Raw genomic sequence first — 24,354 nt, 5'->3', positions numbered from 1 at the left:
TAGTGGAATCAAGCCATGGCAGGCCATGCGCCACCCTCCTACCCCCCACATCCTGAAGGTAACAGCACCAGAAACAAAATCCTCTGTCCTTGGCCAATGTGTCCTCACTCCTGGGCGCTGCAAAGAATGTGTTGCCTGGGTTGGTGCCTCTGGCTTTCTTGCTAGGCTTCAGATTTTGATGAACTCTTTCTGACAGTCCTTTTCTTCCTTCCTATGTGCTAATATGTTTACTCTTGTTACCCCTAGGTTTTGACCTGGTAAATCAGTCAGGGAGTTGACAGGAAACATAGGGACCACTTTCAAGGGTGAGGGCAGCTGACCAAGGTGAAGTATCACCACCCCTGGAATGATGCTGGTTATAACTCTAGGTGAAGGTTACCTGTCAGGAGCTGGGGTCTTTGGTAGAGGAATACAGCTGCTGCCAACCTATGAACTGGTAAGGAGACAGCTGCGGTCCTGCTGACACCTCCCGTTGTTCAAATACAACCGGAAGTGGTGGAGGAGGGGAACAGGCTATGCCTAGGGGCCTGCCTCCTGAGGCATCCAGCAGGGTAGAGAGGGCTGGCCAGGGACTCTGGAATGGCCAGTGGTGAAAACTCAGTATCCCTGAGTGATGGTTTTTCTCTTTATGGTAGTATGTGTAGCTCCTCTCTGAACCAATAGAGTACTGTATTTATAGCTTTCAAATCTCAGAGGTCAGTCATTCTACTACATTCCCAAAGGACTTCCTGCATACGGCAGCCCTTTCCAGGCAACGGGCTGTGTGCTGGGGGTCACAGCCTGTGCAGCGTTCTCCTCTTCTCTAGGATTTCAGTACCTCTTCCTCTCGCTGTGGTCACTGCCCCCCCCCCCCCCCAGTTGGCTCATTATTGCCTTCTCAGGTTTCTCTTTCGACTTGGCTGCTGGGAACCTACAGCTACTGCAGCAGCTCCTCTTTTTGTCAGGATATACATTTTGTGATCTTATTTTAGCTTCTTCCTGGCTCCAATGTATTTTCTTTCCATTACTTTTTTCTCTTTTATTCCTTATTTTAATTTATATACACATTTCTCACATCAGAGCACAAGTACACCTAGGTCTGGGTGCTCAACCTTGGTGTCATCGACACCTTGGGCCAGAAGATTCTTTGTTGTGAACGGGGAAGGAGGTGTCTTTACTCAGTGTTTTCTCTGTGGGCACATCCTGTACATTGTAGGACGTTCAGCAGCATCTCTGGCCTCTCCTCACTAGATACTGGTACCCCTCCAATATCAATATCAATGTCTTGGGGGGCAGTGCAATCAGCCTCTGCTGAGAACCACTGCTGTGGTGAACAAGGTGGTACGTGTTGAAGAGGAAGCAAATCTATGAGTCCAAATATGGCACCTCTTGTCACTGTGCCAGTTTACTTAAAAAAAAAAAAGTACTTTATTAAAACAATTATATCATTTGCAGAACTTAACCCTTACATGAATTTCAGAGATAAAGATCAAGAGCTACAGGCCATACTTGGTGAGAGCCTCTTTCTTACAAGTGGGTGTGGCAGAATTGTCAGGTGGGATTTTGTGTGACCATGTGCTTCTGACTTGGCACCAAACACAACTGTCACTGCTCCACAGGAAGCACTTGCACCAAACACCCAGCAACTTTCCTGTGGCTTCAGGGTTGGCTCCCTCAAGCTTTGTGCACCTGTCACCATCCTGGATCCAACTTGACTCTTTCCATTTTCACCTCCTCTGGGTAGAGAGCAGTCAGCCTACACCTCAAATCCTGATGGGCTCATTTTCTACCCTATATATGAGATATGTATACAGGGGGTCCTTGGGTTACGACAGCCTTGACAGTGTTTTGAGTTTACAACACTCACTCCCATAAAAACTTTAAAAAGTTGAGACGTGTTTCAGCTTACACTGTTAGCGTCCTACTTACAGACTATGTAGGAGAACTAGTTTGGTTGCACGTGGCAGAAGAATACACAGTATTCTTTTTCTATGACTTAGTTGTGTTTTTATGTTCTAGATTATGACTTTATAACTGTGTTAGGATAGGTAAGTGACTTAGGCTAAGGTATGTGTTGACTTACACCAAAATTTGGGTTACGTCACTGTTGTAGGAACAGAATTGTATAGTAACCTGAAGACCCCTATATCTACATATATGTGTACGTATCTCTACATAAAGTCTTAATTTCCAGCATTAGCTTCTGGGAGAATGACAATTTCTCTACTTTATTGTCTGTAATTGAGGAATGTCTCCCGTGTGTTAACAATCACATGAGTTAGAGACCTCTACACTCCCTTCAGCCCATGAGATAAAGTCCAAACTCTAGGCATTTGCCTGAGGCCTTTCCTGTTCTGACTTGGTTTTAATTCATTCTCTAGTTTCATTTTTCTTCCTGGCCTTACTACACATCATGAGCTCTAGCTCAGGACCTCAACTGTGGTTTGAAGACCATCTGTATCACTATTAAAATTATAGATCCTTGAGTCCCACTCAGGCCCACGAAATCACTCTTTGGCAGGGCCCAGGAATCTGGATTTTAACAAGCACTCCAGAGACTTTTACGTATACTAAAGTTTCAGAGCCACTCCTAACTCTTGACACCTTGGTATATACCTTTGTTAGGCTTTTCAAACAATGAAACACACCAGAATAAACGTCATAATTTTCAGGTAGAAAATATCACCACCATCAAAGAAGGAAGAGTTCCTCTTGAAGAGGAGGGTCTGTTCTTCTAGAAGAAACAACAAACGTTTGGCAGAAAGGAAGAATAATTCCACCGGCCAAGGGCAGTAAGAGAATGAATCCTTAAGAGCTCTCACCGGAGTATAAGAGCCCCAGTCCTTTCATGATCTGCGCACACTGCCTTCTCCTCCTTTCTCAAGAAATATTTGTACTCCACCGTGAACTCAGACAGTCTAGTACCGCTGGTCTTCTGCATATGCTGTCTCCTCCCTGGAATGCTGGAACCCAATCCTCCCGCTTAAGACCCAATGCGGACATTATCTCCTGCCCTAATCCAAGTCATAGTGACTCACCACCCCTTGCACTCCATACAATTTCACTTATGTCATTTTCTTGTGTATTTTGGATGTAACTGAAATGTTCCCAGGTGTCAGAGCCTGAGTATAAACGCAGTTACATTCGTGATAACACCTGACTATCATCCTGGTTGCCTTTTCCCCCTGGTAGCTCCAGCGCTTAGGAATGGGTCCCCATACCGTGCTGCTGCTGCTGCTGCTGTTCAGCTACCAGTTTTTCTCCGTCTCTCTATCTCTCCCTCTGAACTACAAAGCCAACAGCAAAGTCCCTTTGCAAAGACCTGCAGAGCCCAGTCAGGTGAGTGGCACGGAGTACCCACGTGCTCACATCTCTTCCAGATGGGTAAGCATTTTCCAGATGGAAGAGACGTGAGCGTCTTTTCTCAGAGATAGCGCTTTGAACAGCAGCGGTGCTAAGAGTCTCGGCAAGTAACTTTAAAACTAACACGAGGTAAAGACCAGGATGAGCAGCACAGGACGCAAGCCCGAGCACAGCTAGGGGTGGGCCGACTGACACCGCTGGGCAGGGGACCAGGCTCCGGGTGTCCCGGCCGCCGTAGCGCGAAGGGAACACCGGTGTTTCTGTGCTGTCTGGGCTCTGGGTGAACGGGGCGCGCTCCCACCACGACCTGCAGTTCCCAGCAGACTGTGGCGCTCGCTCCGCGCCCCCTTCTCAGGGAAGACGCAGGAGGGGCGCTGCCCGGGCTCCCGAGAGCAGCTCATCCCGACGCTCTCCGCGGGCGTACGGGCGCTCCAAGTGGGCGCCTTGCTCCAACTGGGCGTTACCGCACCACATGCGCCGAGGGGCCGTCAGCCTCCTATATTCCGCCCACAGTTGGGAAGGAGGCGTGCTCGCGCGGCTGGAACTTTCCGCAGCTCCAGAGCGGACCCCGTCACCGCCTCCCGAGTCCTGTCCCAGCTCGTACCCGCATGCTCCCTCCCCGCGACGGATACAGCCAACCCGTGCCTGCAGAACCCGGCGCGGACTGGGACCTCTGGCGCTGCGGGGCGGGGCCCCTATTGAGGGCGGGGCGAGGTCCCGCGAGGCGGGCTTAGGGGCGGGGCCTCTACTGAAGGCGGGGCGAGGTCTCGCGAGGAGGGCCTAGGGGCGGGACCTAGGCCGGTGGGCGGGGCCTCGGCCGGGAGGCGGTGGCGTCCGCGGCCGCTGAGGGAAGAGTGCGGCGGCTGGCCACGGGAGGCAGTGAGTCACCTGACCGCTGCTCGTCGGCCTGTCGGTCCGGCTCGCTCGCTGCCGTCAGTCGGGCCGCGCCGCGCCTCGGCTTGGTGAGTGGCTCGGCCGTCTCGCGTCTCGCGCCCTTCTCCGTTGGGGGCTGCGGCCTGTGCCGGCGGCGTGGAGGGGCCCGGCTGCCCGTGGGGCGGGGGCTCGCGGCCGGGCCGCAGGGGTGGGGGCGGCCGCCGTTCCTGGAAGTGGCCGCGTCCGCCGGAAGGCGTGACCTGCCGGCCTCTGTGCTGTTGCCCGGGCCGCGGGTGGTGCTGCCAGGGCCGCGTCCGAGACCCACTGCCCAGCCCGCCTGCCTGCCACCGGGTCTGGCCCGCCCGCCTCCGGAGTTCGAGCACAGCCCGCCGTCCCGCCCGGTTCCGCGCGGTCCTCCTGCCCCCCCGGCAGCCCTACCAGCTCGTGCGACGCGGAGCGCCCTCGGGGCGGGCTCCCGGGCGGCAGCGCGGCGTGGGGCAGCCACCACGCAGGCCGTGCCCGTCTCGCCCAGCGGTGCCTGTGTGTCGCTGGGTAGGACCGTGCGGACCCGGTGCGGAAGGCTCGGCTGCTCTGGTGCAGCGTCTGCGAGGACGAGCGTAGGACAGAGACTGAGGAATGCTGGTGGTGCAGAGGTGTCGGTGCAGGCGGTTCTCGCCCGGCCCTGCTGGTTCGCGGCGCCGCTGGAGAAGGGGCCGCGGGGGAACGGCGGAGGCTGGCGGCGGGGGGATCGCAGAAGCCCGGCAGTGACTCAGCCCCGGGGAGCGGCTCGGTGCAGGGCTGCATCGCGCTGTCATGTCGCTGCAGGGCAGCCTGTGGCTGCTCCGGCGGCATACCATGGTTCAGAGCGGTGGTTGGGTAACAAGGTAGGATGACTCCTTAAAAAGTTGGGTTGCTGAGTCACTTGTTCCAGCCTGAGAGGTAATCAGGAACAGCTGGCGTGGACTCGCTCATCACGTGCCCCACCCAGAGGGGCTGCTTCCGAGGCTGACGGGGACCCCGCGGGGGCGTCTGCGTGGATACAGGTCATCAGGGGTGAGAAGCGCGATCACTCTTAGGCAGGGGCCATGTAGCGCTCAGGTGGGGTTTGCCCAGAGCAGCCCCTGACCCGCCGCGTGGATTTGAGCGGGGGGGGGGGGGGGGTGCGACATGCACAGCTAGGAGTAATCTAATGATAGCACTGTTGCAAAATACGTTCTCCTCTTATATACTTAGTTTTTTGCTTCCCTTTTGTGGTCTTGTTGTTGTGTAGTTTATAAAGTACAAAAAGTGAAATTATTGTGTTCTTCGTAAAGATTTCTGTATATGAGCGCAGGAGACTTCCCCTGGTTTTCGTGCCGGCTTTGCACGCGCGCGCTTTCGTTTCTGGGGGCGGACAGTGGTGTGGGGCAGTATGAGTGGAACTGGCAGGTCTCCCTGGGTCAAGCCTAGAAAGAGCTGTCTAGTGAAAGGCAGACCTTCACCTGTCTCATTCTCTTTGTCATGGTGTGAGCGTCTTTACATCTCTGACGGTTACTTTGTGCTTTAAAAATGACCCAATCTCGCCAGTCACCACTACTAACAAATTTTAGGAACGGGAAATATGGAGGGGGATCTGGCCCTTACTGTGGTCAAAAGAATGACTAATTCTTTGATGGCACTTTATTTAAAACATTTGTATTTGAAAAAAAAAGATTAATTTTGTTCAAAAAGTTTGGGACTAAAGGAGATTAGAGATCATGATTTTGTTTTGTTTTGTTTTTGGTATAGGGTCTCTAAGGTAGGTGCAAAATTATTCATTTAGAAGGAAATAGGCAAACTTTGATTTTTAAAATTTTACTTTTCTATAAAATAACAAAAACATTAACTTCAAGATACAGATTAACAATAGTACATGCATATAATGTGGGTGCATGACCCCCTTCTTGGTACATGGTTTATTAATCATTGTCAACAACAGGAGTACTTTTTCAAAAAAACCTCTGATTTCCTGATTATTTCAAAGTGTTTTTAATATTCACTTAATTTTTATTTCATATGTAGTTCTGTCCTTTTTATACTTTAAAGCAGGGGTCGGGAACCTTTTTGGCTGAGAGAGCCATGAACGCCACATATTTTAAAATGTAATTCCGTGAGAGCCGTACAACTACCCGTGTATGTTACACATTATCCAATAAAAATTTGGTGTTGTCCCGGAGGACAGCTGTGATTGGCTCCAGCCACCCGAAACCATGAACATGAGTGGTAGGAAATGAATGGATTGTAATACATGAGAATGTTTTATATTTTTAACGTTATTATATTTTTTATTAAAGATTTGTCTGCGAGCCAGATGCAGCCATCAAAAGAGCCACATCTGGCTCATGAGCCATAGGTTCCCAATCCCTGCTTTAAAGGTTAGAAGCTTATTGTAAATTTCTTACTACATTGCTCATGTCTGGAAGGAAATACAAAAGAGACAGATTTGCCCCTTACATTTTTGATACCATGTATTTTGAAATTGGAAACAAGCCAGGTGTTTGGTTTTTTAATGTATACGATCTGTAGGTAGTAATATGTGACAGGATCCAGTGGGAACACCTCAAGGTAATCCACAGGCTGGAGTGTGATTTGAATATCAAAATTCTCTTAAACTTATTCTGTACTGTTACTCCTTGTAAGTCTGTATTTTTTAGCCCAAGTGTATACCTCTTTTAATAGTGAGTAATAAGATTACATAGTTAGCAGATCACTTGGCAAGTGGCATTTCCCTCTTTTGGAGAATGTACTTTACTCAGACAACCAACTGTCTAGGTATGCTGGGGGCGATTAGTGTTTACCATTCAGTCCAGTCACCTACGTGCCTTCTGCACACTCCTGGTCTGTGCGAAACGATGCTCAGAATAAGGATTGCAGAGTCCTTTAAAATGACCAGTTGTCAGAGATTCTCTTTGCAGTGCTGATCTCAAGACTTAATATTTTAGGAATCATCTTCTCTGTCTTCTAATGTTGTGTTAATTGGAGAATTGCTTTAACTGTAAAACTTGCATTTCCTGAGAGTTCTATTAAATGGAAGGTATATTTTATGTGGTGGACTCAATGATTTGTGAAACTATTTTGATTTAAAAAAATATGCCAAATAAGGTAAATCACTGGAGCCCAAATATGATACTTTGAGAACTATTTGCCAGATCCAGGACCCTTGGAGAAAGTAAATATTTCAGGACTGCTGATAAAATACAGACACATACCAGCATGAACTGTGGGCTTCTGCCTTACTCAGTGCACAGCATTAACAGACCTGAAGTTGGGGATTTGTCTGTCAGTTGACAGAAATGCAGGGAGCAAAGTGGTTGAAAGTGGGAGATTTGAAGCCAGACTGCCAAAGGTCAAATTCTGGCTCTGTTGCCAGCTTTGAACCTTTAGGCAAGCTACTTCACCCCAAGTTGTGCCTCCATTTCTCACCTGTAATGTGGGGGATGCTGATAACAGAATATGTATCATAGAGATAGTTTGCAAATTAAATGCACTAATATGTGTTATTTAGAACATCCATATGTGTTAGGTGTTATCTGCTGTTCAAAATCAGGGAAGTGTTTGGTTGCACAGTCCGGTTTTGCAGCCTCCTTGTGTTGAATTGCAGCTATTGAAGAGAAGGGAGGTGGAGGAAAGATATGGGTGAGAGCAGGTTGCTGCTGCGGGGGAAGCAGCTCAAGTGAACATTCTGGTAAGTCCAACACCCCACTTCTCTGAGTGGGGAGGAGTCTATGAGTCGCAGCTAAATGCTGTAGAAGCAGTCATTACCAGTTAACTGGAATTGGATTTTGAAGAAATAAAAACAGTTGCCATCTGCATTTTGTCTGTTCTCCATGTTAGGGTTGAGGACCTTGTGGTGGGGCAGGTTCAGTAACCTGTCCACTCCCTCCCTGCTTATTCACATCAGGACAACTCATTTCTTGATTCTAAGATTTGTATTTTCTTTAAGTGACATGACTGTGCTAAAATAGAAAAGTTATCCATGATAAGAGTGGTAATATTATCATAGGGCTTCTTGCACCTGTTCGTAATTGAGAAAGGTTGTACCAAATATTTTGACCATCCTTTCAACTAGAATGTTAGCTTCTTGGTCATGAAGATGTCTCCTGCTTTATCTCCTGTAGGGTACTCCATGTGCCTGGGTTGTATTTGTTTAGTAAACTATGGATTGCTGCACTGGTTGTACAGTATGGATTTATACACTATGTACATATGTACAGTATGGATTTCAGCTAGTGCTGAAACTTGGGAATTTTTAAAAGTGAAGGGGAGAACATTATGGGTTGTATTTCTTAAGCTGTATTCAATATGGATGGATATTTAGACCCATATAAATGACCCAATAAGTCTGGGTCATTTAGAATTCTGCTCTCTGTTTTCATCATGGGTGTAAATATTGAAGAAGCACCTGTGTTTGAATCATTCTTTTAGTTCATCTCCTGAGGAAAAAAAATTTGTCTTATAACTTTCTTTTTTTACCTGTAATTGACCGAGAATTGAATTGAGCAAAATATAACTTGGCTTGTCTAGGTGTTAAACATTTTATGCATCTAATACCTTTCCTTTAATATCACAGGAGTGAACTCCTGTAGAATAGGTTCTTTGTTTCGTATAGGATCAGGGACAGTTTAGAGTAGGAGTAGTCAACCTTTTTATACCTACCGCCCTCTTTTGTATCTCTGTTAGTAGTAAAATTTTCTAACTGCCCACGGGTTCCACAGTAATGGCGATTTGTAAAGTAGGGAAGTAACTTTATAAAATTTATAAAGCAGAGTTACACCAAGTTAAAGCATATAATCATAATTACTTACCAAGTACTTTATGTCAGATTTTCACTAAGTTTGGCAGAATAAATCTTTATAAAACAACTTACTATAGTTAAATCTATCTTTTTATTTATACTTTGGTTGCTCTGCTACCGCCCATCATGAAAGCTGGAACACCCACTAGTGGGCGGTAGGGACCAGGTTGACTACCACTGGTTTAGAGAATATTAGTAGGATAATAAAAATTGCCCCAATCAAGCATAAGGAACAAAGAGTAGTGGTTGCCTGTATCTTGGTTGTTGCCCACAGCTGGGGGGTAACAGTGGACAAGCACAAAGTTGGTGGGCTGCTGGTCTCTTTCTCAGTGATGGCACAGTTTAGAATATATATACATTACCTTAGAGCTGCTGAGGCTGTGTAAATCACATTCTTTTTTCTTCTTCTTTTTCCAAGTGAAAGGAGGGGAGATAGACTCCCACATATGCCCTGACTGGGATCTACCCGGCAACCCCCTGTCTGGGGCCAATGCTCTGCCCATCTTGGGCCATGTTCTCAACTGAGCTATTTTTAGTGCCTGAAGTGGAGGCTAGATGGAGCCATCCTCAGTACCAGGCCCTGGGCGATGTGCTTGAACCAATCGAGCCATGGCTGTGGGAGGGGAAGAGAGAGAGAGAGAGAGAGAGAGAGAGAAAAGGAGAAAGGGAGAAAGGGAGAAAGAGAGGGGGATGGGTAGAGAAGCAGATGGTCACTTCTGTGTGCCCTGACCGGAATTGAACCCCAGACATCCACATGCTGGGCCGATGCTCTACCAACTTAGCCAACTGGCAAGGGCCAAATCACATTCTTTTAAAAATAAATTTAAACCATTTTTTTTTTCCTTTTTTTTTTTTTATTGTATTTATTTTTTAATGGGGTGACATCAGTAAATCAAGATACATATATTCAAAGATAACATGTCCAGGTTATCTTAAAGTTCAATTATGTTGCATACCCATCACCCAAAGTCAGATTGTCCTGTCACCCTCTATCTAGTTCTCTTTGTGCCCCTCCCCCTCCCCCTTCCCTCTCCTCCCTTCCCCCCGTAAACACCACACTCTTATCAATGTCTCTTAGTTTCACTATTATGTCCCACCTACGTATGGAATAATACAGTTCCTGGTTTTTTCTGATTTACTTATTTCGCTTCGTATCATGTTATCAAGATCCCACCATTTTGCTGTAAATGTTCCGATGTCATCATTTCTTATGGCTGAGTAGTATTCCATAGTGTATATGTGCCACAACTTCTTTACCCAGTCATCTATTGATGGGCTTTTTGGTTGTTTCCATGTCCTGGCCACTGTGAACAATGCTGCAATAAACATAGGGCTGCATGTGTCTTTACGTATCAATTAAACCATTTTCTTAATGCCTTAGGAAACTCATTATTCACAAAAATATTTTTATAATAAAATAATTATTCCCAGTTTCTGTCTGGTAAAGTTATTTTTATTTTTTGTCATTTCTTAGATTGAATCAGTTACAGAGGAAAGTTTTACTCTACTTCCCTATCCCCCATAAGAGTAGAATTACACAAAAAAGTGTCTTATACAGGGGTTATTTTTTTCATTTCCTTTTGGCACTATCTCACCTCCAAGGTTGCAGACTAACTACTCTAGTAAGGGAAATGTCTTGCCCCCTCTCCTCCCTTTTTCTTACTGCTTTCTTCTTTCTGCTGACTTGTCTTCATCATCTTGGATTCCCAGTGTATATGTTTCTGGCTTAAGGAGGTGAATTCTTATGAAGTGGGGAGACCTATCCACTCAAGTCTGTTTGCTGGTATCTACACATCCTTAATGCCTCACTCTTTCTCTGAAGTGTGCCAGCTTCTTGAAGGCAGAAAAAGCAGTGGTTACTCATCCACCAGAGAATTTTTTATAAAACATGTGGTTATAAATTGTTTCTTAATCTTTTAATTACATTTATTAGGTTGTAATTTTTGGTTGTCATTTTGTAGTAAGTTTTTTTTTTTGGTAAGATCAGTAATTTCATTAGTGTGTATTTTGCACTAAAATATTATTATTTATGATTTTATTTATTGATTTGAGAGAGAGAGAGAGATAGGGAGGGTGATGAGGAGTGGGAAGCATCAGCTCATAGTTACTTCTTGTTTGTGTCTGGGGTTTCGAACTGGCAACCTCAGCATTCCAAGTCTACACTTTGTGCACTGTGCCACCACAGGTCAGGCAGCACTTAAATATTATTATTATTATTTTATTTTATTTTATTCAGTGAGAAGAGGGGAGGCAGAGGGACAGACTCCTGCATGTGCCTGGACTGGAATCCACCCAGCAAGCCCACTAGGGGGAGATGCTCTGTCTGGGGCATTGCTCAGTCAGCAACCGAAGTCTTCGAAGCACCTGGGGTGGAGGCCATGGAGCCATCCTCAGTGCCTGGGATCAACTCACTCCAATAGAGCCATGGTTTTAGGAGAGGGAGAGAGAGAAAGAGAGAAGTGAAAGGGGGAGGGATGATGAAGCAGATGGGTGCTTCTTCTATGTGCCCTGACTGGGAATTAAACCCAGGGTATCCACACGTCTGGCTGATGCTCTACTACTGAGCCAACCGGCCAGGGCCAAGTATTTTAAAAAATGTAAAATGCTTATCAAATCTTGCCCAAGACATTTTTCATTTTTAAGGTACCTAATGTCTCTATTTACTTTGTTTTTCTGAAAAGTGTTCCCAGTTGGCTCAGGGCTCGTGTCTCACTTAAATGAGGAGAAGAAAAAAAGGCATTGGCCTTTTTCATCACTTTTTCCACATTAGTAAAAGATTTCTGAAGTAGAAAAAGCATTTTGTCCCTCCATCCCTCCTTCTTTCCCTCCCTCCCTCCCTTCCCTCTTTCCCTCCCTTTCTTTCCTTTCTTTCCTTTCTTTCGATGGTGTTTAGCCTCCAAGGGCATGCCTGTTGTCATTGGCCTAGTGTATTGTCTGATTCGGACCTCAGGAGGTTGGGACACCTTTCCTCCCTGGAGCAGGCTGGGAGCTATACTCAGCAGTGGCAGAGGAGTTCCAACTCTAGCACGCCCTTCCCCACCATTGCTCCACAAATATGAGTGTGGACATCCTCCCTCTCCTCTTGAGTGGACTTTGAGCAGCTCTCTAAACCCTGGAAAGTAGAGAGTACTTGTGTTTTTACATTTCAAGGTACTTTGGTCTCTCTTCCAGTGCCTGCTGCTCCTCTCCCCAAACTTACACACAAATACATAATTCAGCTTTTGGTGTGTGTAGGTAGTAGGGTTGCTAGCTTCCTTTCAACATTTGTGGTATGCTTACATGCTTGGTACTGTATTCGTTTATGAAGCAAATATTTATCCCTTTATATGCCAGGAACTTTTGTAGATATTGGCAGTACTGAACTTTTCAGACATTACAGTCTGCTAGACAAGCAAACCTTTACTATAGCATGTGTTAATTGCTGTACTGGCAACATGTAAAGTGCAGCTTGGAACCATAGACTATGAGAAGCCTGTTTTGGAAAATCAGGAAAGCATTAGGAATATCATTGATCAATGAATAGTTTAGTGAAGGAAACAAATTGTTTTGACAACTCTTTTGAAAAGCTTAGCAATGAAGAATAGAGAAATTTTAGTAGGGGGAGGTTGGGTCAGGAAGGTTTTGTGTCTGTCTGTATGGATTTTAAAATAAGGTCAGAGGGAAAAGCTTGAAGATGCAAGATGGCTGCAGCAAGTTCAAGTATCACCAGTAAAATATGACAGTTTCTTGGAGGAAGACTATTTTTTTCCTGGGATATCTCTTAACAGTGAGACAGCCTTTCCCAAAAGCTTCATCGTAGATGCCATCCCAACCTTCTCCTCTTTAGAGGTTCATGGGCCAACATTGCATATAACCTGTGCCCAAATCAGTCAGTGCCAAGGGAAGTGGTGCCCCAGAGATGGCTGAAATGGATGGCGATTCATCTTGAATTGGGACTGGAGTTTGCTTTGCCAGAAACAAATGGCCTTAGGGGGCGAGTAGGTTTGATAGCACAGTCAGGGTTTGGTTAGAACATGAGGGGTGGTCAGTGCTGGGTCCCTGATGTCTTCCCTGCCCGCTGCCTACACCACCACTGCACACAGACACTGCTGAGGACAGAGAGGAAATGTGCTTGTCTTTGGATTTGGCAGCTTTGGTGACTTTTTCTGCTTTTATTTCATTACATTTCCTGCAATGACCAAGTATTACTTAATCAGATCAGTCAAATAAATGTTTAATTTAAAAATTGGAAATGTCCATTCTCCCCTAGAAATTACTTAGGGAAGGAACATTTCTTTCAGTGTCCTAAACAGTTCTAAAATTCTTTGTCATTCTCTTAATACTTTTGGAGAAAGGAGAATGGATAATATCTTGATGCTTCTGATTGGGTATATACCAGGAGAGCTGCTTGCTCTCTCTCAATCTGCAGGCACACCCTCCTGTGATGCTGTGCCTCTCACTGACTAGTGAGGCTTGCTTGGCCTGACTAGAGAGGTTGGTTCATTGACAGGTGGGGAGGATTCTGTGGAACCCAGCTCTTGAATCAGGGAACAAATAGGAATGTTCTCCCTCTTCAGAGTCCCCTTCCTGGGAGGGAAAGCTGTCCTGTGGTTAGCTTATTTGCCATTCTTTTCAAACTTCAAGAATAATGCCACTTTAAGTTGATACAGTGTTCTTGAGCACTGCCAGACTTTTTAGAGCACTTTGATATGTTTAAAGGACTTTATGTGTCATTCTCATTCCTCCTCCTCAATCCCAGGTCTTGGGGCTTTGTATGTTATGTGAAAGGCAAAATAATGTGAACACATAAACAGTGTTGTAAATTTACAGAATAGAAATTAATTGCTAATATATTTTTTTCTATTTGATAATAATTGTCAAGACTATGACTAGACTATACTGAAATGGTATTGCTTCCCCCCCCCAGCCCCGCCCGGCTCCCCCCCCCCCCCCCCCTGCAGCCTGTATTGCTTTTTTGGATAGAATTTAGAAAAGACTTATAATATGGCCAAACTAATTTTTGTCTCAAATAAAAACAATAATATTTATCTACTCATTTGTTCCTCAAGTAATAATCTGAACTGAGAAATATTTCAGCTTTTTCTTCTAACAGGTTTCAGATTATTATTTGACTAAATCTTGTGATTATTATATTTTGGAAAGTAGCTATTGAGGGTTCAGGTGGAAAGTTTACAGCTTGGAAGCCCCCATTTTAGAGATGGTAATTTGACTCCCAAGTTAACATAAATAACAAGAAATAGATTTAAACATTTTCGTGTCAGCTGTGAGATACTGTAGCACTATGGTGGCTGTCAGGGACTACTGGATTAGGTTTTGGAAAATAAATCATTTTATTTTAATACTTCTACTTAGAAAGTTTCACATCTGTGATTCATGCTCTGTTCTAATTGCTCCACTATAACTGCTGGCTTATTTAATTAAAACTATCACTTAGCTTTTTTTTTCCTTTTAATCCTTTTTTTTCTTTTTACAAGTTGAGAGGAGGGGAGATAGAGAGACAGACTCCTACATGCGCCCCAACTAGGATCCACCTGGCAATCTCCATTTGGGGCCGATGCTCTGCCCATCTGGGGCTGATGCTTGTAACCAAGCTATTTTTAGTGCCTGAGGCAAAGGCTTCATGGAGTTATTCTTAGTGTCCCGGGCCAATGTGCTCCATGACTGTGGGAGAGGAAGAGAGAGTGATTCAAATTTATTATGAGTTGGAGCGAGATAGCATTTAAGGAATGGTTGAGAATTTGAAGGGCACAATTTTGGTGGTTATTTTGTCTTGCTTTTTTTCAGTTATTTTGAATACTATATGCGTCAACTTTTAGATCCACAGAGGCTCATTCTAACCCTGATCTTGTTCTAGGGTTTTCATTTTCTCTAGATAATCAGAAATAAATAATTTGGATCATGGTTATAATTTTTACTGTTTAAAAAAAATCACAAGAAGAATCTTTAATATTTTAATTTAAACATAGGGCACAGACACTTAATGCTCTGTATTGAAAATAACTTTTAGTAATATCTCTCCTAATGTTCTGTGCTCGAATTGTCCATACGTAATTGGGGATAACTACAGAATTAATTTAAATTCAGCATAGTTTAGTGTAAGATTTCTCTTAACACTATATGAGATTGTTTATGTAATCCAAGAAGTGTTAAAAAGAAATTAATTAGTATTGGGTAATAAGGGAAAATTTGCTATTTCTTAAATGCCCTTTTAATTTGCTTAATGTTTTCATCACAGAGGATACTTGAGGCATCTCCCTCTATTCCTTGTTCTTCCACCTCTCTTCACTTTTACACCCCTCCCAGCGCACATACACACACGCCATTTAGGTCATGGAACAGGAATTGAAATGTAATATTTGGATCTTTAAGTTACCGACCCTTCAGGGGCTTCAGTTTCTTCATCTGTAACAGAAGTGGGAAAGGGGGTCATACTAGTTGAATGTGCTCTTTTAATTAGCAAATCTTTGCCTTGTGAAATTAGCAATTATCTTGAGCATACTTGTGCAGTCTTAATATTTTCTTCTTACCATGTTGAGACCTTTTCTTGGCTTACTGGACTTTTATTTTTAAAAGTTTCAAAATCTCTGCATTTTGTAACTTAATTCTTGGGTTTGTAGAACATTTTAAAATGCAGTGTTCTTTTGGTCACTTGCATAATGCAATAATAGTGATAATATATTGATCTTGTGCCAAGCTTGGTGCTCTTAATGTGCCAAACCTTAGACTACAAATCCTTAGACTAGGTATTGGTGCTTTTCTTATGGGGGACCTGAAGTGTGAGGTCGGGTGACTTTGAGAAGAACCCATACTTGGTAATATCAGCAGAGCTTTAATTATACCCAAGTACTCTTGTTAGTCCCCATGTTATCCTGTTGGTGGTGTTAAACTGCCTAAAATGGATGTTCTTTTGCATTTCATAATTCTGTAAACTTACTTAGCAGTTCATCTTTTCAAAGGGTTGTGAGACAGGAGGGTGGAGCTGCGTCTGACTTGATGGGTCTCCCCTTCTCTTCCCTTAACAGGGTTCTCTTTTTCCAGATTCCATCATCATTCTGTCTTAGTTTGCTATACAATTTAATTTTTCTTTTGTGATTACTGTGAAGATACCAGTGAAAGCTACTGTGTTTTAGAGTTGCCCATGAATTTTCTACATAGTGACAAACCAGTTTCCATTGATGACTGGAGGAATAGCAGTTGACATTTCTTGGAGGCCTTTAAGAAAATCGAAATAAATGTGAACTGCATTTTTAATGAAGGCACATTTTTTTTTTGTTTATTGTTATTGCCTATTTAACATTTTTCTGATTACAGTGTATTTAGGGTTAAGAATTTAAATGCAAAAATAAATAAAAATCACCTAAATGTAACCATTGTTCATATATATATGTATTATATATATATTTTTTATTCAGGAACAGAGATAGAGTCAGAGAGAGGAATAGATAGGGACAGACAGACAGGAACGGAGAGAGACGAGAAGCATCAATCATCAGTTTTTGGTTGCAACACTTTAGTTGTTCATTGATTGCTTTCTCATATGTGCCTTGACCATGGGGCTACAGCAGACCGACTCATCCCTTGCTCAAGCTAGCGAATTTGGGTCCAAGCTGGTGAGCTTTTGCTCAAGCCAGATGAACCTGCGCTCAAGCTGGCGACCTCGGGGTCTCAAACCTGGGTCCTCCGCATCCCAGTCCGACACTCTATCCACTGCGCCACCACCTGGTCAGGCCCATTGTTCATATTTTGATATACAATATTCTAACTAAAGGAACCAAGGTTTCTGGATACATTAAATGTGAGGTTCCTTCTGTATATATCAATACAAGTGATAATTTGAGTGTGCATGTGGGTAAAAGAAGACACCATTAGATCAAATATAGACATGAGCGTGTGCAGCAGTCCAGGAGCAATTGTGTCCTTGATTGGGCCTGAGTTCACCTACGAAGGTGTGCAAAGAAAAGGAGAAATTTATGGGTTACACCCTGGGCTCTCCAGCATTTAGAGGTTTGGAAGAGCAGGAAGAACCGCCAAAAGAAGTTGATAAATGGTGCCAGTAAGATAATAAATGAGAGGACAGTGGTGTCCTAGAAGCCAGGTGAAGAAAGGATTCCAGTCAGGGGATGAGTCACCTGTTGAATGTTGCTGGGATGCTGTGTCAGAAGATAGAAAATTTGCAGGTGGGCAGAGTGGAGGTCCTTGGTCCTCAGAGCGGTTTTTATGGCATGGAGGGGAAAGCCTGGTTTTAGTGGGCTCAGATGACATTGGGAAGACAGGGATGTGGGGGTGGTGTGAATAAAAATGGCTCTTTTTGGGAGTTCACTAAAGGGGAGCAGAGAATTTTACTATAGATAGCAGGCAAGGTATAGGAAGGGGCAAGATATTTTAAGAGAAGAGTCACTGTAGTATGTTTTGTATGATATTGGAAATGCTATGTACTCATTTTTTTTTTTCTCACTTTGTTTTGGTGAGACTTTGCAGAAGTTTGTCCATTTTATTGGTCTTCTCAAGAATCAGCTTGTGCTTTAATTCCACAGCCCTGGCCTTGGCCAATTGGCTCAGTGGTAGAGCATCAGCCCTGTGTGTGGATATCCCAGGTTCGATTCCTGATCAGGGCACATGGGAGAAGCGCCCATCTGCTTCTACACCCCTCCTCCCTCTTGCTTCTCTCTCTCGCTCTCTCTTTCTCTCTCTCTTCCTCTCCTGCAGCCATGGCTTGATTGGAGCGTGTTGGCCCCAGGTGCTGAGGATGGCTCCATGGCCTCTGCCTCAGGTACTAATAGCTTGGTTGCTGAGCAACAGAGCAACACTCCAGATGGGGAGAGCATTGCCCTCTAGAGGGCTTGCTAGGTAGATCCTGGTCAGGGCATATGTAGGAGTCTGTCTCTGCTTTCCCTTCCTTTCACTGAAAAAAAAAAAAAAAAGAAAGAAAACAGTCCTGCCAATAGTAAATGCACAGCGTTACCATTTGGGTGGCTCTTTGGTGCAGGTGTGGCAGGTTCTGTCAGGCTCTGGAAGATGCAGAGCCAGGGCAGCTCCTTCCTCACGAGATACTTGAAAATGCCCTCAGTGTAAATATGAAATAGGATGGGTAACGTTGATCCCAGACAAAAGGAAGTCTTACTATATTTCTTCTACCTTTGCTGTTTCCTATGTCAGTATCTAAGATTTTAGTTAATGGTTGATTTTTTTTCCTCTTTATCAAATTCCTTTTTTATTTGTAGAAACTTAAAGTATTAAGACTCACAACCAAGTTGTCAACAATTTAGACTTAACTGAGTTTTACTTTTTTGGTTGACTATGTGAACGTCTTTTTACTTTATGTTTTTAGAGTAATGCATGCTATTGTTTTTTAAAAACACAGATTTATCATGAAGTGGCCTCATCTGTGGCCCCTATCCCATCCCCCTCTTCCTCTGCTTCATGGTTCATGTTCACGTTCATCCACTTTTGCTACTTAATTCTTTTGGTGCTTCTTTCCCTATGTGTCTCTAAGTGTTTTTACCTCAGTTTACTTATGAACCTGAGACATCAGCTGCTAGTTTCCTTTCACCGTGGTTGTTGATTTTTGTTTACATATACCATCCCTTCATTCACCTGTATTTATAATTATTTTATTTCTGTTCTTGGTCACCTATATACCTTGAAATTATTTTTACTTTGGTCTCATTAACCTAAAGAAACACCTTTTGGACTTTGGATATTATAGGTCATATAGACAGACCCTTCCTTTCAGCTCTCTGTTTCCATCTCCCAGCCTGTCAGCTTTACTCTTGTTTTGCCAAGGCTAATAGTATTTACATTCTGTTCTGTAACTGTAATTAAGTCTCACATTATTTACCTGCTCTGAGAACCAGTTAACAGTGTTCATATTATCCTATCTGAAGTACTGGGAGGCTGAGCAGTGTGCTGTTTCCTTTTTTCCCTAGTCTCACTGTCTCCCTGGGCCACTCAAAGACATTTCTAGCATCAAATTCAAATATTAAGCAATAATTATTGAGCACTCATTACACCCAGGCACTGTTCTAAGAACGTTGTGCATATTTTTTCACTTAATGTCCTTACTTTATAAATAAAGGAAATTGTCAAGGGGATGTGCAACCTAACTTGCTCAGCTGGCGAGGGGAGTCATCAGGCTGTACAAAGCTGTTCTGTGCTGGTGCTGTCCATATGAGGATCCCCAGAGCAGTTGGCTGCTGTGTTTATGAAGTGGCGAGGGAGTTGTTAGTCCTCAGGCAAGCTCCCTGATAACCACTCTGCCCTCATCTCCAGCCACTGACTGTGGGACTTTAGGGATGCTTGGGCGAATGCTTAGAAAGTGGTCTAGGAATCTGGAGACCCTTGGAGGAAGCTAAGTTGGGGAATTTTATTCTTTCTGGGGAATGTTTTGGAATTTTTACTCTTTGCTTTTCCCTCTGTCTCAGTTGGGATAATGCTGAGAGAGATTAAAGAAGACCTAAGTAAATAGGGAGATAGGCCATGTTTGTGCACCAGAAAACTCACTCAATTTATTAGATATCGGTTCTCCACAAATGGGTGTATAGATTCATTACAACCCAAATCAAAAATCTGCTGGCTCAGTAAAAAGAAGAAAACAGCCCAGATAAAAACAGGCAGGAGAACTGAACAGACATTTCACAAAAGAAGATATACAAATGGCTAATAAACACACATTGAGATGGTCAACATCATTAGTCATCAGGAAATGCACATTAAAACCAGTGAGATACCACTGTGCGTTTATTAGGGTAGCTGAGATTAAAAAGACTGACAATTCCAGGATCGGTGAGAGTGAGCAACTGGTATCTTCGCACACTGCTAGTAGCAATGTAAAATGATAAATTGCTTCAGAAAATGGCTTAGGCAATTTCTAAAACGTTAAACATAAATCTACCATCGCACTCAGCTCTTCACTTCTAGATAATATATTTATGCAAGAGAATGAACTATTATTTCCACTCAGGTGCCCACTGAAGTTTTGTCACAACAATCCCACACTGGAAACAGTGCAATTGTCCATTTTTATAATGATCATCCATCAGTAGTTAGAGGGAAAAACAATGGTGGAATGTCCACATAATGAAATATTATTTAGGAATAAAAAGAACAATTGATATATACAATATGAATATCATTAAGCTGAGTGAAAGAAACCTGAACCAGAGAACATAATGTGTATTTCATTTATATAAAAATCAGAGAAAATGCATGCTAATCAATAGTGACAGAAAGCAAGTTATTGGTTACCTGGAACCAGGGGAACAGGGCAGGAGAGACCTCAAGGGCCATGTGAAATTTTGAGAAGTAATGGAAATTTCTGTATTTTGATCATGGTAGTAGTTTTGTGCACATATACAAGTGTCAAAACTCACTGAATTGTACATTTTAAATAGTCTTTTGTTCTATGTAATCATAATGTCAAAATTGGTAAATGGTGACAGGTGCATGAAAAAATATGTATTCATTAATTATCTTAATGGTATGGGTCAATTCCATTTGTTAGTTCATATTTTCTAAACATAGTCATACCCCATTGAGATATAGCAATCCTTCCAAGGATCAAGTAGCTGCTAAGTATTTTAAGCAAATAAAAGACATCATTGTTTCTTAAGGTTCTTTGTGCTATGGAAGTATAGCAGTGAGATTAGTTACTCTTGTTTTGGTCTGGAGCTTGGCTGTCCTGCATTCCTTCTCTTGCTTCCTCTCTTCCCTTCCAAGCTCTTTTAAACTTACTACCCACACTTATCAGAGTTTGATTGGTTCACTTGAGTAAAAAAAAACCTACCTTTTGTTTATGACCTCTTAGTAGGTGAATCTGTAAACAACTTCAGACTTCTTTAACCCTCTAAGTATAAATTAAGCTTTATAATTTTAGACATGAAATTATACTGAGTAAATATAGCAAAAGATCCATGATTTATATAATTTTTACTGTTAGGAAGAATAAAGAGAAAAGAATCTAACTTTGCTTGTATGGAACTTCACATAATGTTGTAATAATCATGAGCTGCAAAAATGTTAGTGTTGCCTTAGACCCCAATTAAGAAAGGAATAGCAAGCAGCACTCTAGTTACATAGTTTTAACAAAGATTGCAGGACACTTTCACACAGGTCATTGTAAAAGTTCTTCAAAACGATGTCATTGGTTCCGGTACTGCTTTGTAAGCCTTTCTGCTACTTAGCTAATTCAGTCTTTTGTTTTCCATTTTCATTCGGCCTTTATTGATATATTCAACTATGTACCCAGGCATACTTAAGATTTTTTTATGAGATTGAGAGAAACGGGTTTAGAAAATGTGTTCTGATGTTTAAACAAGTATGATATATAAGATCTGCAGAAGGTTAAAGAAAATAGCAAGTCTTGATCACTGAGTCATTCTTTCTGACAGGTGAGTCAGGTCTGAGAACATTGGGAAAGAATGCCGACTTAAATTATTGTCTCTGCTTTAAATTCCCACAGACTTTTTGATGTTAAGGTTCTTTCAGAATTGGGAATGGTAACAAGACAAGCCATGTCTTTTTTTTTTTAATTTTTTTTTATTACACTTTTTATTTTTTTATTTTTTACAGAGACAGAGAGTGAGTCAGAGAGAGGGATAGACAGGGACAGACAGACAGGGTCGGAGAGAGATGAGAAGCATCAATCATTAGTTTTTCATTGCGTGTTGCAACACCTTAGTTGTTCATTGATTGCTTTCTCATATGTGCCTTGACCGTGGGCCTTCAGCAGACCAAGTAACCCCTTGCTGGAGCCAGCGACCTTGGGTCCAAGCTGGTGAGCTTCTGCTCAAACCAGATGAGCCCGCGCTCAAGCTGGCGACCTCGAGGTCTCGAACCTGGGTCTTCTGCATCTCAGTCCGACGCTCAATCCACTGCGCCACCGCCTGGTCAGGCACAAGCCATGTCTTTAAAGAAATTCTTTCCTGTGGACATCTCCACTTAAATAAAAAACAACAACAACAACAAAAAAACAATTATAAAGACCCCTAAAGGGAAGACACAGGACTGAAGGTTCTGTGGGTCTTTGCTGTCCATGTGAAAAACCGAAGATAATGGTCACCTCATGTCCAGAGAGCACTCATACTCTGTGTGTCTTGGGTGTATGTAACTGGAGCTGACCTAGGGGATTTTGACTTGTGTGTGTGAGGGGAGCCAAGAAGGAGACACAGTAGGAGGAAATGGCCTCTTCTGAGCCATTGGAGACCCTGCCCTGTTGTTGAGCAAAGCAGAGTGATGGATGGGCTGCTGGAGGGGAGCAGTAGCAGCTGTGAGGGGAAAAGGGAAAGCTCCCAGTGTCCTAGAAAGAAGAGTCTTGGCTGGCCCCCAGGCAGGACTATCTCTCACAACTGGGTCACTGATGACTGTCCCCACCACCTCCCTCACACACACCCACAGACCCTCGTGAACAGGACTGTTTTGGAAATCGTTGTTCTCTTTGGTTGAATATTATGGTTAAATGAGAATTGATAAGAAAGTAATTTTTATCTGAAGACTTACTGCAAATAAATATCTTTGGAAATGCCCAGCTTCCTATGTAGATAGATTATAGAGGTCAGTGATATCGCCTTCATTTTTAGTTTGAACATCTGTCTCTAGGTTGTTCTTGAATGTGGGGACTGTCTTGTTTTCATGTTACCTGCTTGTTGTGTGGTGCAGAGACACTGGTACAAAGAAAAGTTGTCATTGCTCAGGGAAGGTCAAGAATGTTTGGATGGTGGTCTTTTTCTTTTTAGTGACTCTTTGGTGTTAGTTTTATGTGCCCTCCTATGTTGAGAATTTAAAGACAGCGCAACTCTGTGAGACTTCAGGGAGCTAAAGCTTTGGAGCTTGTAGGCCTGGCTCCATGATTGGAGAGTTACCTGAGGTTTTTAAGTATTTTTAGAGTAAATTATCCTTAAAGTTATTAAAATGTGATAAAGCCATAGTATCACTTTTCATTTTCTTTATGATTTTGAAAGCAAAAACATCAAGTTGTCACTATATTAAAACTTACATTGTGTATGTTGAGCAGAGAGCAGAAATTATTTCCAAACTGAGGTACAGGAAGCTTTAAAATGTCTGTTCATCCTTTATCAGCATTACTGAATGAATCAGCACTTTGTTAAGGTCAGCAAACCTTTATTTTGAATTTTAATGATAGTATATGTATTTCTGAGAACATGGAAAAGATCATGTGTAACATAGGAATCTAAATTTGGTGTTAATGCTTGACCTGTGGTAGCACAGTGGATAAAACGTTAACCTGGAATGCTGAGGTCACTGGTTTGAAACACTGGGCTTGCTTGGTCAAGGCACATATGGGAGTTGATGTTTCCTGCTCCTCTTCCCCTTCTCTCTCTATAAAATGAATAAATTAAAAAAATAAATTTGGTGTTAATCAGTTAATAGAATTTAGGTCTGGAGGCCTTGGGGGTTCTCTGTCTCGTACTGCAGGTGGGAATGTTGGGAGAGGACTCTCACACCAGAAGGGGGTGTGCCATTCTTCCCTGGTTTAGCCGTTGCTTAATTACAGTGCTGGGTCCACATGGATTGCTGACCACCTAGGGGGTTTTCAGAACCTGGGAAGCTGATTTTCAGAGGATCTTTCTTTTGTGCCCTGTCCCGGTGAGGTGTCAGGATCAAGGGCCCTCATGTGAGCAACAAGACAGGTGTGGTGGCTATGACTACGGTTGCCACACTCGGCTCTTCCTTGGTCACTTGTCATGCAGGTGTATCTCCAGCTCCCCCAGGGATGAACGAGGGCTCCCTTTCACTCCTTGTGGCTCTGGCGAAGCTGCCCAAGGGTAGTTCTCTGAGTACTCTTCTGTGGCATGTGTGTTGGAGCAGATCCTGTACTGTGTTTGGAGGAAGACACAGACAATCTAGGTTTTGGATTTGTACTAAAGATACCAAGTCATTCAATTCAGAAGCAAGGGCCTGCATTGACCAGGTACTCTGTTCCATGCTTGAAGGCAGAAAACAAGTTAGGCAGGGTTTTGACATTTAAACTGAGACCTAAAAGGCGATAGTTAGCCAGCTGAAGGGCAGAGCCCAGGAAGCAGGAGCAGTGAAGGCTCTGAGGAGGGAGCAGCTTGGTGTCTGTGAGGCAGGGGGAGGGTGGTGAAGCCAGCAAGATGGAGACAAGGCTTGAGAAAACGGCAGATTAGCAGATGGAAAGTCTGACCACACAGATCTGGAGAGCATGCTAATGTAAAATTGATCATCAGAAGTTCAAGGATTTTTGGCAAGGGAGAATCACTTTGATGTGGGAGAGGAAATTAGAGGAACTCAGGTGGGTTTGAGGGGAATGACGCTTTTGTTGTTATTGTCTTTAGTAACAGCTGATAGTT

The 24,354-nt window shown here is 43.4% G+C and overlaps 1 protein-coding gene across 2 annotated transcripts in view; it reads left to right on the top strand.

The window, feature by feature from the left end:
* The first annotated feature begins 3,944 nt into the window (after positions 1-3,944).
* BACH1 (BTB domain and CNC homolog 1) overlaps positions 3,945-24,354 on the top strand; it is a 39,316-nt gene continuing 18,906 nt past the window's right edge. The window contains exon 1 of one of the 2 annotated variants that reach the window (XM_066370388.1): positions 3,945-4,304. The gene's annotated coding sequence lies outside the window, so the exon portion shown is untranslated. Of the gene's footprint in view, positions 4,305-4,973; positions 5,100-24,354 lie in introns of those variants that run through there. The other variant, XM_066370389.1, reaches the window with a different exon arrangement.

Source organism: Saccopteryx leptura, chromosome 2, assembly GCF_036850995.1.
Source record: "Saccopteryx leptura isolate mSacLep1 chromosome 2, mSacLep1_pri_phased_curated, whole genome shotgun sequence".
NCBI classification, from domain to species: domain Eukaryota; kingdom Metazoa; phylum Chordata; class Mammalia; order Chiroptera; family Emballonuridae; genus Saccopteryx; species Saccopteryx leptura.
Note: the sequence above shows the minus strand (reverse complement) of the source record. Positions and strands in the feature narration are given on the sequence as shown.